The 25,806-nt window shown below is 35.4% G+C and overlaps 1 pseudogene across 1 annotated transcript in view; it reads right to left on the minus strand.

Annotated features, from left to right (window-relative positions):
* LOC149536255 (disease resistance protein RPV1-like) overlaps positions 1-23,187 on the minus strand; it is a 42,996-nt pseudogene extending 19,809 nt beyond the window's left edge. The window contains exons 1-3 of the transcript XR_016358088.1: positions 22,459-23,187; positions 17,946-20,863; positions 17,783-17,830 (exon numbers count right to left, since the gene is read on the minus strand). The product of XR_016358088.1 is annotated as a disease resistance protein RPV1-like (transcript). The remainder of the gene's footprint in view (positions 1-17,782; positions 17,831-17,945; positions 20,864-22,458) is intronic.
* Positions 23,188-25,806: the final 2,619 nt, after the last annotated feature.

Below are 25,806 nucleotides of genomic sequence, written 5' to 3' on the forward strand. Positions count from 1 at the left end.
CTGTTCAGACTAAGAACTCTCTCTTGCTATGAGGGAGTGTTAAAGATTGTAGCTGTGATAGAGATCTTTATCTCTCAAAATCTAGATGTTATTACTATTATGTTCACCTTCAGCTAAATGACATTTATTGTAATATTAACTATAAATGACATGTGCCATTCACATACGTTGAGGCATGCATATTCGAAGAGTTGAAATTAATTATAGGAGTTATAGGAAATTGAAGAGACTTTCAATTGTTATGTGAAGGGTCTCTTTATGAGTTATATATATATCGCTTCAAGCGATAAGCATAAGCATTGTACATTTCTTTTATGATCAATAAAATAATATATTTTGTTGTGTGGCTGAGTTTTTCCCTTCATTCTAGAAGGAACCTAGGATATTTTTGGTGTTCATTGTTTCAGTTTTGTCTCTTTCTTATTGTTGTTTATCATCATTGATTTCTGGGCTCAAAATTTAACACATTGGACTATCTTGGTGTGTTGGACAATTTCTAACAACTCCTAATTTCTTTGGATCATGCCTAATGGCTCTTGATGGCTCCCAACAACTCCAAACAATATAGCTTTGAAAAAACCTCCAAATTGTATCTGGATTGCTGCTCTGATGACTCTTTATAGCACATGAAACCTCTGGATGGCTCCTAATTTCTCCCAACAACCAATTTCAAACAAAACCAAAGCTATAACTAGCTCAATTTTTTTTTAATGTTGAGGATTGCATATACACCTGGATGCTCTTGCACCAATGACCTTGGGTAGAGAAATGATTCATGAGAGTGGTCTCATGATCTTTTTGGCCAATTTGGAATTAGAATTCCATACTTAGCTACCATCAACCATGATGCTTCCCTAGCTAGGTTATCTTTCTATTGAACCAAATACTCCATGTCCTTCCTTCGAGTTTTCTTTGCAACTCTAGAATCAACAATAACATCTACATGCTCTACTTTCTTTACAAGCAACTGATCAATCCATGCTGGTTTATGACCTATTTGTGTTGGTAGATGCATTGTTGTATTAGTCTCCCCATCATAATGTCTATATAAATCACTAACATTGAATATAGGTGAGATATCAATGTCCTTTGGAAGGTCAACTTCATAGGCATTCACAAAAAATTCTTCAAGATCAGATATGGACCTATCTTCTTCCGTTTTAATTTATTATAGATCCCTTGTGGAAACCTTTCTTTTCTTAGATGAACCCATACCAGCTCACTGACAGGAAATTATTTCTTTCTTCTATGCATAGCAACATAGTTTTTGTACTTGGCAATACTCTTCTCTAATTTCTCCTTCACTTCTTTGTGCAAATCTTCAACTATAACTCTCTTCCTCACTAGATATGCACTATCTTTGAGTTCATCTATGCCCCTTGGGCTATATCCATAAACAACATTGAATTGACTCTTCCCTCACTTCGATGAACTAAGATACTATAGGAAAACTTAGCCTGTGACATGTCAAATCCCACAGATTTGTTTTTTCACCAACTAAACATCACAAATAATTACCCAGACTTTAGTCTGGCTATTCGTTTGTGCATGTTATGCTAAACTGAAATCCAACTATGTGCCTAATTTCTTCCACACTGTATGCCAAAAATGGCCAACAAACTTTGTATCCTGATTTGAAACAATGCTTTTTGGCAAACCATGCAACCTAACTACTTCTTTGAAAAATAAATTTGCAATATGGTAAGCATCATTAGCCTTTTCACATGGAATAAAATGAGCCATATTAGAAAATATATCAACTACAACAAAAACTGAATTATTAACTCTTTGTGTTTGATACAACCCAAAAACAAAATCCATATTAATATGTTCACATGACCTCTTTGGTACTGGAAGTGGCTGATACAACCCAGTATTTTGTTTTGCCCCCTTGGCATACTGGCATATTCTACACCCTTGAACCAACTTCAAATCAATGCACATCTGGGGCCAGTAATAACTATCACTAAACAGAGCTATGGTTTTATCTATGCAAAATGTCCACTGAATCCACCATTGTGTTTTAATCAAATTATCCCTCATGGAGGTTTGAGGTATGCACCGTCTCTTACTTTTGAACAACAAATTCTCTTGAATAGAATACTCTAGCCATGGACTTGATCCACTTCAATTGGACTCTTACATGCTGCCTACGCTTGTTTAAAAGTTGGGTCTTGTTCATACAACTTACTCAAAGAATCAAATCCAATTACTTTCACTTTCAACTCATTTAACAACTAAAACTTCTACTTAGTGCATGAGCAACGTAATGGGATTTACAAAAGAATAGCTTTGCAGAAATTCAACCCATTTCAAATGTCTCTGGTTTAGCTTACCTTAATTGTTAATGAATTGCAATGCATGGTGATCCGTGTACAACAAAAACTCTTTTGGTAACAAATGATGTCTCCACTTCTTGAGTACTTACACAATTCTATAGAATTCTTCATCTTATATAGAATATTTTCTTTCTACTTCATTCAACTTCTTGCTGAAACATGCTATTGGTTTGTCCTCTTGACTGAGAGCTCCTATTGTTTTTCCACTTGCATCACTATCTTCCCAAATATGATAGTGCCGATAATGGCTTATGTGTCACCTTCTTCTTCAACAAATGAAAACTATTCTCTACTGCTATTGTTGTTCACTTGAATTCTTTCATTACTCCCTCCATTGTTTTGTTATAGGAGCATATATCCCATTGAAACTTATGAACTTCCTAAAGAAACTCGCTAATGTATGAAAACTTTGTGCTTCAAACATATTTTTTGGAGATGTCCAATCAACAATGTCCTTCAGTCTTTCCAGACCCATTTTCAGTTCTTCTGAAACTACTAATTCTTTTCTCGTGAAAGTACACTTTTTCAGATTCACCATTAGTTTTTCCTCTTTTAATTTTTGCAATACCGTCCTAAAATGCTCCAAATGCTCTTCCTAGGTTTTGTTGAAAATTAATATTTATCATCAAGAAATACAATAACAAACTTACCAAGATAAGGTTTCAACATGTGATTCATCAATCACATGAACGTGTTAGATAATAGCTTGGACAATTGCTCATAGAATTCATCTTTTGTCTTGAACTTAGTTACCAGTTTGAGTTCGATTTGAAATACGAGTTTGAAGAACTGGTTTGCCGGTACGGCGAAATTTTGGAAAGGGTTTTGGGTTCGTTTGTACAAAAACATATAAAATATATATATGAATCTTAGAGGTATAGAGTATCATAAAATCATATGATTTAATCATCTAAATAACAAAAACACCATAGGCATAAACTTTAAATGTGTGAGTTGTAATCATAACATCATGAATCAAGATCATACCATCATATATTTCATTTTTCAAATTCAACATCAAAGATTCAAAACATGAAAATTAAATCATAATCCATGAATCATAACAGCAAGTTCAATATAGCTAACAATCCAATCTTCCAACTCCACCTTGCACAAACTTACTTTCACTCAATCACATATTTGCTCACAAAATCACCTATTTGCACATCACAAATGATGTTAGAAGCCAAAATAAACTATTTACATTCACTTTTTAGGGCTGCGGAACTCAAAACAATATCAAATTTGTTATTAAAAGTGCCTTGAAAGTCGTCTGTCACCGAAAATTTTTCTAGGTTTGCACCAAATTTGATCTGGGCAGCTGAAATTTGCTCGGCTTCGAATTCCTGGACTATGGGTTCGAACCAGCCCCAAGAAAATTGAACCCTGTTCAAACCTGGGCTGAACTGGACCAGTATTTCGAACTGGTTTGAACCCAAGCAAGTTTCTTGGGGCAAAACAACGAACCCAGGTAACTAACATCTTGAATGTTTTTCCTTAATCCCCTTCACAAATTCGAATTTGATGGTATCAAATTTTCAAATCATTTTTTGTTAACTATCCTGCACCAATCAAAAAATCCATTAAACCATCCATTTTGGGTATTGGAAATTTTTATTTGATGGTGTATCATATTAATTGCTTTGGAATTTGTGTACAACCTCCACACTCCTCCCTTCTTTGGTGCCAATATTATTGATAAAATATATTGACTATCTTTTTTCTAATCAGCCCTATATCAACAACTCTTGGACTTGTCTATTTATCTCCTCATTTTGCTGAGGTGTCATTTTATATGGTGCCTAATTAGGAAAACTTGAGCCTATAACTAAATTCATACAATGACTGATTCTCTTACTAGTGGAAATACATCCAACAATTTTTCATCATTATCTCTATATATTCATCAATCAACTCTTGAATTTCCATGGGAAAAGTTTCTTTGCTTGCTTCCCCATTTTGCATTGGTTGGGAAACAAAAGAAAAACACACTCCCTCTTTCTTCAAGTCCTTCAAGAATTTTGTTTTAAAAAATAAAACTAAATCTTGAACTTCCTTCAATATCTTCTTCTTTACCCTTCATGGGATTCAAAATAAATTGTTGTCCATCTTTCGTGGTAGTATATGTATTATTTTTCGCATCAGGAATAACCTGCCTGCCATATTGTCATGGCCTACCCAACAAGATGTGAAACGCATCTATGGGTATTATAGCACATAATATTTCATCCTTGCATCTATTTGAAAACTAACCAAACATTTTTCTATTACCAACAACTTAAACTCCTTTTGCACCCACAAAACCTTGTAGGGGTGGGAATGTTTTAAGTATTTCAGCTTCAACTTCCTTACCATCTCTTCAGACACAATATTGTCTGTTCTATGACTATCTACAATCACTTCATAGTAATTTCCACCAGAACTACTTCATCTTCTACCTTCTCTGGATTTAGCAAAATCCATCTTAGCATTAAAGATTCTCCATCCTCTGGATTCTCTACTTGTCTTGAAGTTGCTTCAGCTTTATCCTCTACTTGGACGACGTAAACTTTGACCTCTTTAACTTTACCTACACCTTGTTGTATCCATAGACATTCAAAGGTTCTATGACCAATTTCTTCAAATAGGTAGCTTATACTAGTGAGGTCTCTTCCTCTTCCTCTTCCAAAATTTTTACATCCTCTAGAGGACTCTCCTCTTACTCTGAAATTTTCTCCACCTCTCATTCGTTGAGTGTATGAACTCGTGTAAGAGTTACCAGCTCCTTCTTGTTTGGCAGAATTTCTTTTCCACCACTATTTTGACCTCTACCAGTTGTATTTCTACCTCTTTGTCTGTTACTATTTTGTTGTTTTCTATTCAACTTCTCTTAAGCCTTCAAAGCATATTGATAAGCCTCTTCTATATTATGCATCTTTAGTAAACTTATTTCAACTTGTACCGAACTATTCAAATACCTTGAAACTTTCTCTTGATCATTTTCAGCATGGTCAACTCATATGCTCAATCAATAGAATTATTTTGTGTACTCCTTGATACTTGTTTCTCTTTGTTTCAGATGTATGTAATGACCCTCTGTCCCGATCACAAGATTTGGAAATGTTTTGATTAGACGGAGTGCCTTTCTACCCAAATTTGTATCAAATTATTTATTTGATGACCATTGGGTCTTTAATAAAAAATGATGACTTATGATTCTATAATGTATGACAAAAAGGTTCGATGGAAAAATATTCCTTGAATGAATACTTCAACTGGGTAAATTGCTTCTATTTCTGATATGTCAAGTAAAATACACGAGAAGATTATGTATGAGTGTTTGTGTAGATATTAGTCAATACTATAATTTACAATCTCTGAATGTTATAAGAGTCACTGTTGAATGCAGATACACAGTTAAACACCTAAGGCCCCTTCTGGGAAAAGTCGATTACAACTGTGTAATAAACTCTTTCCAATTCTGGTTTATAATCTATTTACTGTGAATGTCAGTTTAGGGACATGGAGGATATATTGATAGGTTTGACAATCTCTGTGAGTTTCTATATGAATGTTATAATCTATGTATGTGAAGGAGATCGTGATATTTTAAATGTTAAGTCCCTTTCTCTGATCTCTAACTAATCTCTAATAGATACTCAATACTTGTAACTGGACTATATGTCATGTGTCCCCTTTTCTGCCTTGTTCGCTATGCTTCCTCCTTTCTTATGAATTCTACTTCTGAATTCCTTATCTCTACAGATTCGAGCATACACCAGTTTGAGTATCCCTTTTCCTTCCCTGCTTATCTTCCGATGTATCTGTTAGGATTGTGTTGGCTTACGTAACGTCTAGTATTGCTTAATCTTCCAAAAATAATGTGCTCGATCCTCTTAAGGATTCCTTCTACGGGGATATGGCTGTATCTCAACCTTGGCTCTGAATGCATATGAAAACACCAGATTAGTTCCTTCTCCCAACGATACTGATAACTGCGTGATAGATGAATTCCACTTAGTCTGAAGCCTCTGTACGACGTCTGATGTGGATGCGGATGGTAATGACATTCAGTCTCTTGGAAACCTTCGGGTGTAATTAACTTCGCCGTTCGAGTTAGAAAAGAAATTCTTTTCTTCTTTCATATCACTTTTTGATCCCATTCGATATTTCATCTGTCCTTTCTCCCTTACTTTTACCCCCCCCGATTCCTCCTTTATTATATCTAGTTTCTTCCTTTATTAAATTGTCTCGTTTGGAATAGTCAAGTCCCTCTCCAAATATTACTAATGATTAAATTTAATTGATTTATGAATTTGATCACTATACATTCTAAAAAATATGTGTTATGAGAGAGAAAAGAGGGGTAAAAATTTATTAAGACAGAAAGGAATACAACAAGGAGAGCTCAACAAGGAGCTCGATCCTGAGCAACAAGATCATCAAATTCTTGCACCATCTCAAAGGATAGTTGCCTCCTATCCCTAATATTCCAACCCGGATCATGACTAGAAGCCCATTTGGCTAAACAATCAGCAGCTCTGTTCCATTCACGAAGAATATACGTGAAATTAATGAACTGAAAAGAGGTAGAGAAGAGAATAATCTGCTTAACAACAGTGGCCAGCTGCCAACTAACATCCTCAAGCTCCTGCGAAGAAAGCTTTTTCACCACCACCTGGGAATCAGACTCACAGATAATCTTACTCCATCCTCGCAAGCAACACTGTTCCACAGCATATAAAATAGCTTGAGCTTCCATGAGATTGTTAGTGTAATCACCCTCATGAACTGAGAAGAAAAATTTAACATCCCCAGAACTACAACGAACCACTCCCCCAATACCAGCAGGGCCAGGATTCCCATGGGAAGAACCATCAATGTTAATTTTCAGAACTCCACAGGGAGGAGGAGTCCAATGCCCATCCCGGTTAACCTGACCCTTCCTCTGATGGTAAAGCTGCCTGGACACAGAAGGAAACCTTTGAGCTGCAGCCCCATCCTGAAGATGAAAATTGAGGCGATTACAGATAGAAAAATCAACCGGATCCATACCCCCATCAAGCTCACATTTCACATGAATAGTTTCCTGAAGAGAATGTGATATCTTCCACCAAAGATGCAAAACACCAAGCCGAACATTTTGGAATATACGACGATTCCTCTCCAACCAGATATGCCAAAGCATGAAAGATGGGCCAACAATCCAAGCAGCATGGAGAGAAGAAGACTTGGAGGGAGCACTGCCCAAACGGGCCCAGAACTCAGGCAAAGAGGAAGCATGCCTACAAGAGCAACCCCAAGCGCTCCACCAAAGGTGCCATATCTGAGTAGAATAGGAGCAATGGAAAAACAGATGGGAGACAGACTCCTCTCCATTACCACGCAAAACACAATAAGAGGGGCCTTGAAATCCCCGTTTACAAAGATTATCCCAGGTAAGACAACGGTTGTGAGCCACTAGCCACATGAAAAAATTGCACTTGGACCAAGAAACCTTATTCCAAACTTGCTTCCACCAAGGGACCTCAGCATCTCCAAATAATTGTCTAGTTATCTCCTGATACCTAGCAGAGACATGATATTTACTAGACAAGGTACCACCCCAAGCCAAAACATCTGGACCAAGCAAAGAGGAACACTCTCTAGAGGCAAGAATTTGAGAAAGCTCCTAACGATCCCTGTCTGTACCTCCAGGAGGCCAATCAGAAGAATGCTTCCATCTGTAACCAACAACAGGTCCCAATTGATAAGGAGTCTTGTAATGAGCCACTTTATCCCATCCAGCAGCAAGAAAAGAGTCACAAAGAGACTGAAGATGAGGGTACACGGATAAAATGGAAGGGAATCCATCCCAAGCATCAGACCAAAACAAAGCCTGAGAACCTCCTTTGCATATCCAGAACAGACCCCTCTTCACCAACATCGCACCTGTCTTCAAAGTATGCCAAAACACTGAGCCATGACCTTCAAGAGTTAGTGCAGAAACAGAGCAAGGATCAGCACCATGAAAATATTTATGAGTGATAATATGAGCCCAAAGTTGATGTTGTCCAGAGCACCATCGCCAATAAAGTTTAGCAGCCAAAGCTTGAGTACTCAAGAGAGCAGATCGAAGACCAAGACCACCCTCCTTTTTAGGCCTACAAACAGTTGCCCAATTAACCAAGCTTCATTTAGTACTACGCAAATTACCACTCCAAAGGAATTGTCGGGAAAGAGCATCAAACTCCTTGAGAAAGTAAACAGGAGCAGCCTGAACCATGCTTCTATAAGTAGGAAGAGCTTGGATAACAGCTTGAAGAAGAGTAACCCAAGCAGCAGTAGAAAGCCATCTATGAGTCCAATGATTTACCTTATCCTGAAGCTTGGTAATCAGATTTTGCCAGAAGAGACATGGCTGCCTAGAAACAGCAATAGGAATGCCAAGATAAGTCAAAGAAAGTGACCCAATCTAAAACCGTAGGATACCAACAATCTTGTGTTGAATAGAATTGGGAGTGTTAAAAAAGTAAATGGAAAATTTGTGCTCGTTAACTTTCTGGCCTGAAGTTGCCAAATAAACGTCCAAAGCATGTTGAAAGACTTCAACTTCCTTGATCCTAGCAAGACCCACAAGAGCAGAATCATCAACAAATTGAAGATGGGAAAGAGAAGGTAAGCCATTACTCCACCGCTAGCCTTGAATAGAATTCTGAGACACCTAATACTTAATGAATCTGCCCAAGCCTTCAGCCATGATGATGAATAGATATGGGGAGAGAGGCTCACCCTGGCGGAGGCCTCTAGAAGCACCAAATAGTTGAGAAGGTTGACCATTAATAAGAACAGAAAAAGAGGCCGAAGTAACACAACTCATAGTCCAACTCACCCAGTCAGAGCTAAATCCAAAAGAAAGAGGAATACTCCTTAGGAAACTCCATTTAACTCTATCATAGGCCTTAGCCATATCCAGCTTAACAAACATTGCTCTCTCCCTTGCAGTAGCCATAGAGTGAATAGCCTCAGTAGCAATAACCACCTCATCCAAAATTTGTCTGCCAGCAACAAAACCACCTTGTTCTTCTGAGATAATAATGGGAAGCCACCTTTTCAGTCTCTTAGCAATCAACTTAGTAATAACTTTGTAAACCACATTACATAAGGCAATTGGTCTAAAAAACTCCAATTGATTAGCACCCTCTCTCTGAGGAATAAGAGTCAAGAATGTAGAATTCAAAGCTCGAAGCATCTGCATGCTAGCATAGGATTCCTTAACCACCTCCAACAAATCATGATTAATGATGTCCCAAAATTCCTGAAAGAATTCAACTGGAAAGCCATCAGGACCAGGAGCCTTCCCCTTAGGCATGCCAAAGACCACCTCCTCCAGCTCTTCCAAAGAGATTGGACGCATGAGATAATCATTCATTTCCTGAGTGATAAGGGAAGGAATACAGGACAAAATAATATTTTCTTCATTATCAGTAGGAGGAGAGTCCTCAGAGAAGAGGGTAGAGAAGTACCAAGTAGCCTCCTGGAACAAAGCTGGCAAGGAATTCAGTTGGATACCTTGAGAATTAACCAAAGAAGAGATAATGCTCTGATTCCGGCGAGATTGCACTGTTTTATGGAAAAAGGCAATGTTTCGATCACCTTCCTGGAGCCAATCAACTCTAGCCTTTTGCTTCTAAAAAATTTCCTCTCGAATTTCCCATTCTTCTAGAGCTCTAGAAGCAAGGGATTTAGCCTTGCCAAGATCCTCTGAGAAACCTCGATCTCTAATCTCCCTTGTGATGACATCAAGATCTTCTTGAGCAAGCCTCTTCATAAAGTGAAGGTTCCCAAAGCATTGCCTATTCCATATCCTGAGTTGCCTTTTAACATATTGAAGCCTTTTAGAAAATGAGAACATTGCAGTACCATATGTAGGAGCACCATCTTTCCATCAACAGAAAACAAAATCACGAAGAGAGGAGTCACGAAGCCACATCAACTGGAACTTAAAAGGAAGATGCTTCGGAACACAAGCCCCTATAGCAGAAAATTTGATTGGCCAATGATCTAAACCCCTCCAATCAAGGATTTCCGAAGAGATAGTAAGGGTGCCACTAACCCAAAAGCAAGAAACAAGAAATCTATCCAAACGTTCTGAGATAGCAGCAACACCAGTCCAGCGATTATTCCAAGTATAGAGACCATTAGAAGGCTTAACATCAGAGAGATGCAAAAGAGATGTGTTGCCAAAGAAGAGCAGAAGAAGGCCCCAATCTAGCCAAACCACCATGCTTCTCCTCCAGACTTAAAACTGAATTGAAGTCCCCTGCTAACACCCAAGGATGATAAGGATGACAATTTCTAACATATTGAATATGTTTCCAAAGTTCCTCCTTTCCCGCAAGATCAACAGGTGCATACACATTAGTAACCATGATTACCTCTCCTGAGTCTAGAGCAGAAGCAACCATAGAGAGAGCTGAGCGAGAAGACACCCAGCCAAGGGGAGAAATTTTTTGAGGATCCCAAAATATAGCTAAACCACCAGCACTGCCTGTTGCCCCAACACACTGGCATTGGCCACGAGACCAAATACTAGAGGCATGTTGGACCATAGACTCCACAAAGAGCTTAGTCTCTTGGATACAAAAAACATCAGGACTATGATCAACCACCAAGTTATGAATAGCCTTTTGTCTAGGGATGCTATTCAACACCCTAACATTCCATGAGAGAATAATCATCATTGGGTAGAATTGGGAAAATGAGAATCCAAAGGTTTCACTGAACTAGACTCAATCAATATATATCCTGTGAGTTTAATCTTCTCTTGGTCTGTTTTGCGCCCACTCCTTAGAGGAGGAGTAAAAGAAACCCGCTTAAAGGGTCAAGGCATCAACCCCAAGGGGAGAGGAAATCCCTTGCCCTTACCTGATGGTAGCACATCCTTAACCAAGTCAGCCAGAACAACATCATTATCCTCCAACACCGCAGGAGTCACCAGAGCCTTTGTCACAGGAGCTATAGGGACCTCACAGTTCTGATATACTACAACTTGGGATGCCCTACAAGCGTCATTAGGAACAGATCCCTTATCTGGGCAAACTGGATCAGAAGAGATAGGAGGAGGAATACCCTCCTCTAGAACCATACTATCCAGCACCTCAAAGCGATTAAAACCTGAATCAGATAATCTTTCTTTCAAAGGCCTCTTTTGACCACGTCCCTTAGCTCGAGGGCGAACAGGGGTAAATCCATCCTTATCCTGCATTTGAGCCTTACCCTTACCTGTAGCATCTTGAGGATTCATCCCCTTGGTAGTATTAGCCATCTGAGATTGTCCTTCCCCGTAGTATTTGCCAAACCACCAGCATTGGCAGCTGTAGAGCCATCCACTCCTTTGAAAGTTGAGATACGGGGGCACTGACGTTGTAAATGACCATACTCATGACAAATCCGACAGCGGAAAGGGAGGGATTCATAATCTAACTGCTGCACCCAAGAAGAAGCCCCAAGACAAATTTCCAAAGAATCTGGTAATGGGTTATTCAAATTAATTTCAACACAAATTCTAGCATAAGAAATAACCTTTTTATCGAGGGATTGATGTGCGATCGTAGCCGGCTTCCCCAACAAAGCAGCAATTTGTCGAAGGATGTCTTCACGCCAAAATTCCAAGGGAAGGCGAGGCAAGCGAACCCAAACTGGCACTGTTGAAGGGAGATCCTGAGCAGAATTAAATCCTGAATGCTAGGGTTTGACAAATAACCCCACATGGTTGTAAAAATAAGGGCCTCCTTCAAAAACACGATCACGATCAGACATGCAAGAGAATACAACAAAAAAAAAACTATTCCCTGCCAACATAATCTCCATATCGCCTTCCACCTGCCATGAGTGGCGGATCCATGCCTCAAGAGCGGATAGGGAAATCCGGATTCCAAGAAATTTGCATATCAAAGCATGCTTAGTCCAATATTCAATGTCCTCCATTATAGCTGTTGGAGGAATAACCAGAACAGGGCGATCATGGCTACGCGGAAAACAACCATTAACTTTTTCCAACTTGGAGCTCTCCCCTGAATAAAACGATTCGGATCGCATTGCATGCATAGTTGGAGAAGAACCATCTGTTCCCACCAACGCAGAAGAAATCCCAAGCCCTGCCATGCAAACAATAAAAAACCCCAATCCAAAATTGACTGCAGAAGATTTCCAAAAACCCACACAAACTATGTCCAGCAGCTAGCAATCCAAACAGAACAGAAAAAATAGTAAAGATCAAACAACAAGAATAGGCTAGGGGAAGAACCCTAGCCCAGCCGGCAACCAACGCTTCTCCACATTCTCCTATTTTTGTAAAACTAAATTTTTCATTCTACAAAAAAAAAAAATTAAAAATTAAAAATAAATAAATAAATGTGTTATGGAATTATATTTATATTCATTATTTGATAGTGATTTAATACTTGTTTCTATTATATTATTATTATTATTATCATAGAATCTTATTTGAGAACAGGGACATAAATATAATAATATAATAATATAACAATATATCATATTATTATATTAATATATTATTTATTCCTATCATATCCTCTTATAATATAATCATATTATTATACTAATATATTATCATGTCCTCTTATTTTATTATATTAACACTACAATTAATAATTTATTATTAAATCAACTCCTTATTTTGTTCTTTATATTTAAACTCTAAGGGGCAAAATAGGGGACATGACAATGTAACTTTTGAAACAAACTTATATGGTATTCTGCTGGCAGAAATTTTGCCTACAACTTTGTTACCATTCTATCCCATGAATTTATTTTATCTTTGCCTCTTTATTGTCCATCAGTTTGCAAATGATCCCACCAAAAGGATGCATGGCCATTCAACTATGTATGTGTATACTTCACCTTTTATCTTCTTTTGTACTTTCAAATTCAAAAAATTTCACCATTATAGAGACCTAGTCTAGTAATTAATTTGGATTCAACAGCCATTAGAGTTTGGAGGGTCCAAATAGGGTATGGTGTTTAGTTATGGCTCAAATTGAGTAAAGACTCTTCGCTGCCTACCATAAATACAATGCTCACAAAGATCGAGGTTATAAGATTTCAAACTTGATAGCAAATTCTTGTCCATGAGGATTTTAAGGCTCTTCTCACTCATATGACCTAAGTGCTTATGCCACAAAACTGCTGAAATTTCTACTTTTGTAGCAGCAGCAACATCTGATTTCTCTGCTAATGCATTCAACGTATCCAACATTCCTGTCTTGGATCTTCTAGCCACAAGAAATGGCCCTTTACTAATCTTCCAACCACTCTATCCAAAACTTGTGGAGTAGCCTTCATCATCCAACAGTCCCATAGAGACTAAACTCATACACATCTCTAGAACATGCCTAACCTGTCTCAACAAAATATTTTGTCCATCTATTGTCTTGATTTGGACATCTCCCACTCCAACGATATTACAAAAATGATTATCTCCCAAATGCACTCTACCATAATTACCAGGATCATACACAATAAAGTTATCCTTATTTGGGGTTACATGATGAGATGCCCTAGAATCAAGAATCCAATCAATACTACAGCTAGAGGCATACAAACATGCATGTTCCATTGTAATAGTAAATAAAATCTCATTATCGAAAACTATAGCCGTGGTCTCACCTTCATTTGTGTTGGCTGATTTCTTATTTGCATTGCCCAATTTTTGATGCTTTTGTTCCTGCTTCAAAATTTGACATTCCTTTTTCACGTGGCTGGGCTTTCCACAATGAAAACAAATCAGCTTGCGCCTTCTTGATTTTGATATGCCTCTTGACCTTGAACACCCTTGATGGCTTCCTTCCATTTTTCTACCACTATCAGTTAAAGTCAATGCTTCTCCTCCTTGACTTTCTACGATAGATTTTCTTCTCAGCTCCTCATTCATTAACCTGCTGCAAACATCATCAAACTTCAACGTTCTTGCTGGTGCAAAAGTGTTGATGGCTACAATCAGATTGTGCCAGCTGTTGGGCATGGAGCACATTAGTAGGATGGTTCTAATCTCATCATCCAAAGCAATTTTAATAGAGGCAAGTTGGCTGGTGATTATATTGAACTCATTTAAGGGCTCTTCTACTAAAGCATCCTACTTCATCTTAAGGTTGTATAATTTCTTCATCAAGAAAACCTTATTGGAGGTTGTGTTCTTCTTATACAAATCTTGTAACTTTTCCCATCACTCTTTTGTTGGATTCTCTCTAGCAACATTAAAATACACATTCTTGGCTAGGTATTAATGGATGGTTGCTATAGTCTTTCTATCCAGCTTCTTCCAATCTTCATCTGTCATTGTTGTGGATTTCTTTGACACTCCTTCAATTGGCAAATACTGATCCTTCAAAATCAAAATATCCTCCATTTGGGATTTCCATAAGGCAAACTGCAAAGTTAGCCCCATTTAACTTCTTCGTATCACTGACTGTTGTTGACTGCATTTCACTCCAATAAAACCCTTCAACAAACTCTTCACAAGTTCTTGGGTAACTAGAGCTTGAATTGCTCCATAGCAGCACTTCACTCTTGCTTTCTTTGCCTCTGCAGGTTAGACACGACTGGTTAACCCCGTCTTTGTAGGACATGAACACAACTAGTTCTCCTTTTGTCTCTGCATGATACGGACACAAACATGAATACGACTAGTTCACCTAAGACTTTCAATCTCCTTCAGTCACAACCAACCTTCTGCTCTCCTCACTTTGCTTGCAACAAATCTCTCACTGTTGCAAACCCTTGGCTTTCCAAGACCTCCAACTCTACGGCTCTGATATCAGGAGTTAGAAAAAAATGTCAAAACTTTGATACCAGTTGTTAGGAAATAATGACAGAGCTCTAATACCAATTGCTAGGAAATAATGACAAACTAAATAAACAGAGCAAGAAGAAACAAAGCATATATAATAAACATGCAACAATCTGAGAATACACAAAACCCACTTGAAGAACTGGTTAAGTTTTGGACGCCAACATCTAGAAGCTTCACAAAGTCAAACTTAGTAACAATTGCTTCAACTACTCACAAGCAAACCTTACTCGAACGGTCAACACGACACATTGAGATCTGTGCGTCTCTTTTAACATCAACGATTCATATCTTATTTTGGGAGAAATATGAGGAAAAATGTCATGTGAAGTCACAGAACTTGGAATGCTGCCACATGGCATAAGTTAACATTATGTGTTATCCTGTCCCGATAACATATTTTGTTTACTTCATTTACTTCACACATATAACAATGACAAGGGAAATAAATAATCAAGAGGAAGAAAGTGAATGGTCTTTCTAAGTTGAATTCAAATTATATATATATATATATATGGCTGTGTTGGATAACTCTTGATAGCTCCTGATATTAATTAATAATATCAGATTTCCACAATCCATTTCCAATGACAAATCTTGTTTCTAGATTCGATTGTGTATGTGTTTTTAGCATCAACATTTCGGATCACACTCCGTGATCCATCATCAGGATGAGAGAGCAGGATAGTAAAGAAAGAAATATTGCAGACTAGCCAGATAGCTCCTGATTTCTATGGATCACTCCTGACGGCTCTTGATGGTTCCCGACAGCTCTGGACAATCTAGTGCTGAAAAATCCTCCAGATTGTATCCAGATTGCTGCTCTTGACATCAAAAGATGCTCCCATAATAAAGGTGACAAATTATTTCTACTGCATCATTTGTAAAGGTATAACTTACATCTCTCTTAAGTAGCAGTTTGAGCCTACTGTTAATTGAGTAAGTTCATGGAGGATCTACAGTACATTGTTCTTCGTGATGGCTATTTTTGCCTTAGCAAAAAAAAATCAACTCGGATCTTATCGAGTCTTGGGTTCAACAATTTTTTTGATCTCATAATAAGAGGGGTTGCTGTATTGGTATGCAACCTTTAAGAATGTCAAAACTACTCTGGTTAAGTTTGCATACTTATAGCATGTCAAGTGAGTGAAGAATGCTATATTGTACTTGAAGTGTCTATATGATAATAATAATTAAACAATTAAATAGTAGAATTAATAAAAAATACAGAATCTAAATAAAAATAACATGTCAAAATTAAATCAAGACTGTTAATCATAATTATTGGGAGACTTATCTTGATCATTGTATTCATCTTTTATAATAAGCATCTCTACCTTGAAGATCAATTTAGAATATCTATAGACATTAAGAGATTTCATATGAAATTTCTCTGAGTCTTTATGAATCTTTTTAAAGCATATCTTGGAAAATGGAAAAATACTATGAAAATTTTGGAGTATTCCGAATGGTGATTTGTAGCATTCAACTAAAAGATCTTCAGAAAAAATAAAAGATATTAGACTTGTAATTTTCTATTGTTTGCATCAAAATTGTGAGATTTCAACTGCAAAGAAATCATAGGAAATCCAAAAACATAATAGTACAGACAAAGAAATATAACCGAGCGTAATGTTGAAATTGTATCAATCGACTGAAATATAATCATCCATTTGACACCCATGCTATGTTTATTCAATAATTACATTCCTCTACTACATAATTTTCTATGCTTGCCTTAGAGGATTTCAAGCTCTTTTTATTGTTCCTTCATGAGCCTTCACATGCTCTCTTTTGCCACAATTCAAGCACTTCTTTATTCTTTCTCAGGGTCTTCAAATACCCTTTTAACCAATCCTTATTAGTATCTCCTTTAGGCCCTTTATCCTCCTTATAATTTAGGTAAAAGATTTTAGTTGAAATTGTGTATACCACAGATACGTGGTTTGGGTGGACTTGTTTTACTGAAATCATTTAGAGAAGAACAATTTTGTTGGTTAAATGTGTGACACAAATTTGTACTACTACCCCTTGTGTGCATTCTTAATATTTTTTGATATTAACATGAAGTAGTGGTTTTCTCTTACAAACTATGGTTGTGTTTGAATTTCTCCATGCTTAGCTTATTGTTTAAAGTGAGTTTACTCATTGTTTATATCTTCAAACAGGTTAAATATCTAGGTAATGTTCAAGAACTTAAAAACTTTGAGGTAATATATTGAGAAATTTTACACCAAACCAAGCTAGTGGGGGCATCTTGTAGAGGACATTGGGATAAGTACAATTCTTTAATATGGCTACACTTGACCTTACCTCAATGCATTCCCATGGCAATCCATAGAGGTCGATTTTCTATGTATTATCATAACCATGACCCCTGTATCTAACTTTCTTATCTTCATTACAAAAAAACTCTTTCTTAAATCAATTTAAACCTGGGTTTATCATGTGGAAATCCTCTATCTCCTCTTTTTTAACACTGCAAATACATATCTAAAGGACATCTGTTACTAAACGTTTAATAAAAATGAATGCCAAAGCCATTTAATAACATTATACTACTTTTTTTCTTATATTAAATTTATGGCACCCATAAAAGGAAAACAGAGCTTACCATTGATCATCATAAAACTGGAGAAGTTTAGTCTCCAAGCTTCTAAACCTGAAAAGTCATACCAAACACAAACACGTCAAATTCATAAAAAATACAAAAAGCATATGTTAATTGTCCTACTCTAAACAAGAAAGTAACACTACTTATCCTGGCCACAGCTCACTTTCAGTCTCTCTTCCACCAATTGAAGGAAGAAGAAGTTACTCGTGCTCATTTAACTCGGGCCTACAACAGCTGCAGATCTTCTTCACCAATCCATACTCAATTCATATACTCGATGACAATGCATTTCTTATTTCAATTTGTACACCCTCCATAGAATAATTGCAGCAGGGAAGGTTGCGAATGGTGCGAGGAAGGTTGGTTAGTTTTGTACACCAACTCAAGTCTAAATGTCGCAGCTGTGATAGGTTGCCAATGCTATCAGGAACCTCATTTAATCCTTCACAATAACTTAAGTCTAAATGCTGCAGTTGTGATAGGTTGCCAATGGTACTAGGAATACTATTTAAATTTGTACACCAAGTCAAATTTAAATATCGCAGTTGGAGCAGATTACCAATGGTATTAGGGAGGTTGTTTAATTTTGTACACCCTATCAAATCTAAATGCTGCAGCTTTGATAGATTTCCAATGGTATCAGGAAGATTATTTAATTTGCTACACCCTCGCAAATCTAAATGTTGCAGCTGTGGTAGGTTGCCAATACTGTCAGGGAGGTTATTTAAATTTCTACATTGGTTCAAGTCTAAATGTTGCAGCAGTGTAAGGTTGCCAATGGTATCAGGGAGACTTCTTAAATTTTTACACAATGCCAAGTTTAAATGAGGCAGCTGTGATAGGTTGCCAATGGTATCAGGAAGGGTATTTAAGTATTCACACCTACTCAAATCTAAATGTTGCAGCTGTGATAGGTTGCCGATAGTATCTGGGATGTTATTTAATTTTCTACATATACTCAAGTCAAAATGTTGCAATTGTGATAGGTTGCCAATAATATCAGGGAGGTGATTTAATTTTATACACCTATTCAAGTTTAAATGCTGCAGTTGTGATACATTGCCAATAGTATGAGGGAGTTTATTTAAATTTGTACAGCTACTCAAATCCAAACTTTGCAGCTGTAACAGATTACCAATGGTATGAGGGAGGGAGGTTAATTTTGTACAACTACTTAAATCTAAATGTTGAAGCTTTGACAGGTTGCCTATGGTATCACAGAGATTATTTAAACATTCACAACCACTCAAGTCTAAATTTTGCAGCTGTGTTAGGTTGCCAATAGTATCAGGGAGATTATTTAAATATATACACCCACTCATGTCTAACTGCCACAGTTGTGATAGGTTGCCGAAGTTATCAGTAAGGCTTTTTAAAAATTCACATCCACTCAAGTCTAAATGATGTAGTTCTGATAGATTACCAATGGTATCAGGGAGGTTACTTAAAAAATCACACCCACTTAAGTCCAAATGTTGCAGCTCTGATAAGTTACCAATGGTATTGGGAAGATTATTTAAACTTATACACCCACTCAAATCTAAAAGTTGCAACTGTGATAGTTTGCCAATAGCCTCAGAGATGCTATTTAATTTTGTACACAATCTCAAATTTAGATGAAGCAGCTGTGACAGTTTGCCAATAGTAGCAGGGAGGCTGGTTAAACTTGTACAATTACTCAAATCTAAATGCTGCAGCTGTGGCATGTTGTGAAGAATATCAGAAAGTGAATATTGGAAGAAGTTGGAAATATTGAGGTGTACTTGCATTAGCCTCAATTGTAGAATGTTACCCACAAGTCTGAAGTGAAATGGCCGATGTAATGCAAACCTACACTTTTCCAACCTTAACCATATCAAGCTTGAAGGAAGCATGGTCGGTCTGTCTTCTGCAATGCCGTCAATGAGCAGATTCTTCAAGTGAAGGAATTGAAGGCCCGGTCTGCACAATGTCTGAAGGCTTTGCAAATTACCTCCGTTCAGTCGAACACGAGAGAAACTGATGTTATTGGATAATCCCCTGCTTAATTGAATTGCATCCCATAGCCGAGTACCCTCTTTTTCAGCAATGGCTCGCCCCATATCTCTTAAATGGTCATGCATATCAAAAACGCCTTCTTCGTCAGTCTTTATCAGTAACTTCAGGGAAAGGTTAGATATAGCTGTGTGTACCATCTTGTACAAAGATTTCCAGAATACAATGGGATATGTTTTGTGTTCTCCAATGAAGAAGCAAGCGATGTCCAAAAATATTTCCTTTTCCTCTTCACTAAGAGCATTGTAACTGATTTTGAGTCTTTCATGAATGTCTGGATGGAGAGTAATGTTGTGAAAGGCTTCCAGCCAGCAACCTGGGTCATTCTGCTTATCATACAAAAATGCTCCAATTACTTCTAGTGAAAGAGGATGCCCCTTACAAGCTTCCACTATTCTTTTCGACATATCTGCATTAGTAGTATTTGGAGATGCTCTGAGAAAAGCATGCCAACTAAATAATTGGAGGCCTTCATTTATCTGCAATCCAGTCATCTCATGGATACATTCAGCTGAGATCCCTGCAAGATGGAGAATGTGACTGTTTCTGGAAGTAATAATAACTCTGCTACCAGAGGCCAGCCAATCCCCAACCAAAGCATTTAATTGTTCTATAGCATCCACATCATCTAAAATGAGAAGCACACTTTTTCGTCCCAAACGATCTCTGAACAAAGATATACCCTCATCAACACTATTCACTTTTCCACCATACATACACAAGTCTTTAAGGATTTTTCTCTACAATCTTACGAGGCCCGTAGAATCTGCAGCAGCAGTGGCACGGACATTAAATACAAAAGAAGCAGCGTCAAAATGAGCATAAGCTTGGTTGTAGAGGGCCTTGGCAAGTGTGGTCTTTCCACTACCACCAATACCCAATATTCCAAATCTAACGATGTCTTCCCCTGAATTTAGGTTGAATTTGCAGATGAGTTCCTTGCTGATGCTCTCCATTCCCACTGGATGCTTGGCAACTTCCAAAGGCACTCTAGCCAATGTCTTGATCACGTCATTCACAACGGTCTTCACTAGCTGAGCTTCGAAGCTGCAAAATATGGTTTGCCATCTATCAGTGCAATGTAGGTTGACAGAAATAAGTAGCAAAAGTACTAATTATTATCCTGTTCTAGTTATAAGAAGAATTGCAAGAAAAAGTTTGGAAAATAGATGAAATATTGTTATATTATACATATATTATGTTTTGAAGCAAAAGGCAAAAAGTATCTGGTTCGCCATCCATCAGGGCAATGTAGGTTGATAGAAATAAGTAGCAAAAGTACTAATTATTATCCCGTTCTAGTTATAAGAAGAATTGCAAGAAAAAGTTTGGAAAATAGATGATATATTGTTATATTATAATATATTATGTTTTGAGGCAAAAGGCAAAAAGTCTCTGGTTCACCATCCATCAGTGCAATGTAGGTTGATAGAAATAAGTAGCAAAAGTACGAATTATTATCCCGTTCTAGTTATAAGAAGAATTGCAAGAAAAAGTTTGGAAAATAGATGAAATATTGTTATATTATACCTATATTATGTTTTGAAGCAAAAGGATAAAAGTCTCTGGTTTGCCATCTATCAGTGCAATGTAGGTTGATAAAAATAATTAGCAAAAGTACTAATTATTATCTCGTTCTAGTTATACGAAGAATTGCAAGAAAAAGTTTGGAAAATAGATGAAATATTGTTATATTATACATATATTATGTTTTGAAGCAAAAGGCAAAAAGTCTCTGAAAATTTTATAGAATCCATTTACAAATGCGCATATATGTAATTCTCAAAGCACAAATTCACAGCTTTCTCTGTACGTTCTTTACAGCTCTCTATCGCGTTCTTGTAGTATGTATTTCTCAAAGACCTTGAATGATCATTGTATAATAAAAAAATTTGAATTTTCAAATGAGTTGATAAAATAACACGCACATTCCAACTTGTGTCTCTTTCCATACAACTAGAGTGAATACGAAAAAGGGGAGTCAAACGTCTGATATATAAATGCAAAGCATATATATTTGGATCCTTTCGCTTCTCAACTTGTAGTTGTTGTATTAGAGGAGTTGGACAACAAGAATGTCATAGGCGTAGTTGACCTCATTAGTCTCGGCACAATTTGTGAATCAACTAATGTCATTGAAGAAGAAGAACAAGAAGATGACATTAGGTAATTGAAATTTAGTTTTCAATTGTCGCAAGTTGAAACAATAATACTTGAATTTGATGTTATAATTTCAATATTTTGATTTTGAGCTTGAAGTATATAATGTTATGATGGTTTGATAATGCTGAGTACAAGTTTATGATTTTTTTTGTTCATATGATATTGTGTAACATTTTAATCCACACACGTGTACATATACATGTATATGTATACATACATATACACATATATATACACATACAATACATATGCAAACTTTACATCAAAATTTTATCTATAAAATGAGAAAAACATTGACAATTACAAAATTAAGTTCATTTTTATTATAATCAAATATTAATATAATTAAGGAACTTTTGATTTTGATTATAACATACAATAAAAAAGAGCTAAAAGTTTAATGAGAGAAAACAATTTAAAAAAATATATATATATATAGAAAAGCAAGCAGAGGGAAAGGAAGCTAGTACATGACGTACCCTCCTGTAGAATCCATGGACCATCCTGAGCGCGCACAGATCTGCTTAAGAGCATCCTTCCATCCGTCGATCTCTTTTCTTGGGTATCGAGCTGAATGCCCATAAATTCTTAGACATGGACAGATCTGTTGAAGAGCATACTTCCACCACTCAATCTCTCCTCTTTGAATCTGATCTGAATGGCTGTAATATTTCTGGAATGCTCGCTTAAACGGGCTGGAATTCCCTTGAGGATATCTGACCTGAGTTGGATTCACGTCATAAAAGAGAGGAATAATCAAGCCTGTGCTTCCCAACATGGCGGCAGCCTCCCTGAGACACCATGCAGAGTCTGCATAGCCTCTTGAAAACACAGGAATTCTTATGACACTGCTCTCAATTGCTAATTCCAAGCTCAACCCAATTATTTCTCCCTTTTCCAATTTGTCGCTGTCTAAAAACACATGCAATCCAGCAGCAGTGAGAGCTTCAAAGAGACGATCAATCAGAGAATGTCTCACATCTTTACCCCGGAAACTCAGAAACACGTGATATTTCTTATCGCTTCGGAATGGAATTTTAGTTGTGGGAGGCGTGTATACTTTCATCTGGAACTCTTCCATGTTAAGAGTTGCAACTCAATTAAAGAATGGGAGGTTTGTTTGTATGAGGAACTCGAGCTCCTATCACACATTCCAGGAGCAGTTCAATTATATAACAGGTTCCCACTTGATAGCTGTTTCCAATCTAGTGCTCTGTACTTGTAAGTTTTATGTCACTGCGACCTGGCCCTCTTTTATTAACTATTTTGTCCCCCGGTCATGTCAAGCTTAAGTCATGGTCATGGTCATAGTGGCCTTCAATATATTTAGTGGATCCACTTAGTTGACAGATCACTACAAAATAATAAGACATTTGACAGAAGCTGGCTGAATGCATGGAAGATTTTAATAACATTTATAAGACTAGTCAATGGGACAGCACGGGTAAATTAGTAGTCTTATTGCAGGAAACTAATGGAATCATGAAATTCCATATTAGTTACATAAATCTAAAAATTTGAAGATATACTAATATTTACAAAAGTTATATTAATTGGCCCATGATAAATGAAAATATATATATATATTTTTTAATATAAATATTTTCTAACAATTTTATCTTTTCCAGTGACAAGTGGATTAACTTTTAAAAACAATCATTTTTATCCCTATCTATTTAACTTACCAAATTGAAATATAGAGTTAAAAGTTTTATATTTCTTATTTTAAATATATTTATTATTTAAGATAGTTTATGAAGAAGAAGTCAAATGAATTTATTAGAGTTAAATGTTTTTAAAGTTGTATAATTTAGATGTTTGAATAAAATATAGAGTTAAATATTTTATATTTCTTATTTTAAATATATTTATTATTAGTTTTACATTGATGTTTATTTTTGTAATTTGTAAAATGTTATTTTTTAAAATTTACACTATTTTACAGGATACCTTACCAAGTTCAAATATAGAGTTAAATATTTTTTATTTCTTATTATATATATATATATATATATATATATATATATATATATATATATATATATATATATATATATAGTTTTACATTGATGTTTATTTCTGACAATTGTAAAATGTTATTTTTTCTAAAGTTTACATTATGTTTTACTAGCTATGAGTTTACAATTTTGCTCAATTTTTCTAAAACTATTAATATTACCCCCTCAAACTTACGCATACATTTGCACCGGGCGCCCATTAATGAGCTTATATATACATGTCATGCTATGTTACGTCTAACATGCATGAATAAATGCTCTATACTTCAACAAACACGATTGAAATATTTGACTACTGCAAAATTTATTCTTAAAAGTGGTTTGCCTTGGTAAAGGTTTTGCATAGTAAAAGTTATGGGAAACACTACTTAAATACTTAGATAAAATTAATTTTTGGTAGTTAGTTTTATTTTTAATTAAGTTTATTAATATATAATATAATATTTATTGAACAAATTTAAATATATATATTTAATAAGTAAAATTTTGAATTTATTTTTTATAATTTGTGATGTTTTAATTTTGTTAATAAGCGTTTAAAAAATATTTATTTCATAATTCAATTTAATAAATATTATTATCTTTCATCTACATCTCCTTTCCATTTCTTCTTATTATTTTAAATAAATATCAAAGACACCATATGACAAAGATTATAGTATAAGTATTTTTTTATTTTAAAAATATTTTCTTAAAATACTTGATTATAGTATATGAATAATAAATAATAAATTATTTTAATTTTAGAAAAACTCTTTTAACTAATTTTAATCAAGCTTAAAAGTAACTCTACTTTAAAAAAATGTAGTTATAAATACTTTTTGAATTAAAAGTAATCTTTATATGATTGTCAAATAATTTTTTTAATGTATAATAGTACATTAAGGTTATAATCTTAAGACATTATGTAATATATTTTTTAAATTTTGAAAGGTTTTATGAAATTAAATGAGAGAAGTATTCTATGTTAAATATATCTATTAAGACTTACTATTGTTAAATAATAATCATAAGCAAAAAGATAATTTCTAAAAAGTGAAATATAAAATATGGGTCCTCAAAATTCTTTTACAATAGAAAAATATGAAGATAGATTGAGAATAAGTTTTTTAGAAAGTGAGGAAGTAAGGGAAGTAACTAACACTAAGGTGTACATAATGTCATGACATAGGATGTGCATATAAACTATAATTACAAGGGTGTAACATAAAAAATAATATTTTTAAAAATATAAATTAAATGATTTAAGTATATCTATTAAAAACTATTATTAAATTAAATGAGATAAAATATTTTTATTGCTACACAATTTAATATATTAAATGATATTAATGTAGTAAAATAAATGTTTAAAACATGCTTCTTATCAAGATTAAAACAACACAAATCACCAAAATAAATTTAAAATTTTACTTATTTAATATATTCATTTGAATTTGTTCAATAAAATATTATTTATTATTCATATACTATAATCTTATTAAAATTATTTTAAGGTTGCCAATAGTGGTATGTTGTGATGGTTAAGTTGTTGAGTTGTTATCTTTTCCATCAAGATTCAAATCTAATGGGGATGAGGTCCCTCGTTTGTGGCCTCATTGGTTCATAGCTCCAAGTCAAGGTGTTTACCCCTCCAAAAAAAAAAATTTAAAAATGAAATTTAAGAAAATATTTAAAAAATACTTATACTATAATTTTTGTCATATGGTGTTTTTGATATTTATTTAAAATAATAACAAGAAATGGAAAGGAGATGTAGATGAAAGATAATAGTATTTATTAGATTGTTAAGTATCTACTAAAAACTAT

This window comes from Cupressus sempervirens, chromosome 10 (assembly GCF_028749045.1).
Source record: "Cupressus sempervirens isolate cs-2001-9-10 chromosome 10, ASM2874904v1, whole genome shotgun sequence".
NCBI lineage: Eukaryota > Viridiplantae > Streptophyta > Pinopsida > Cupressales > Cupressaceae > Cupressus > Cupressus sempervirens.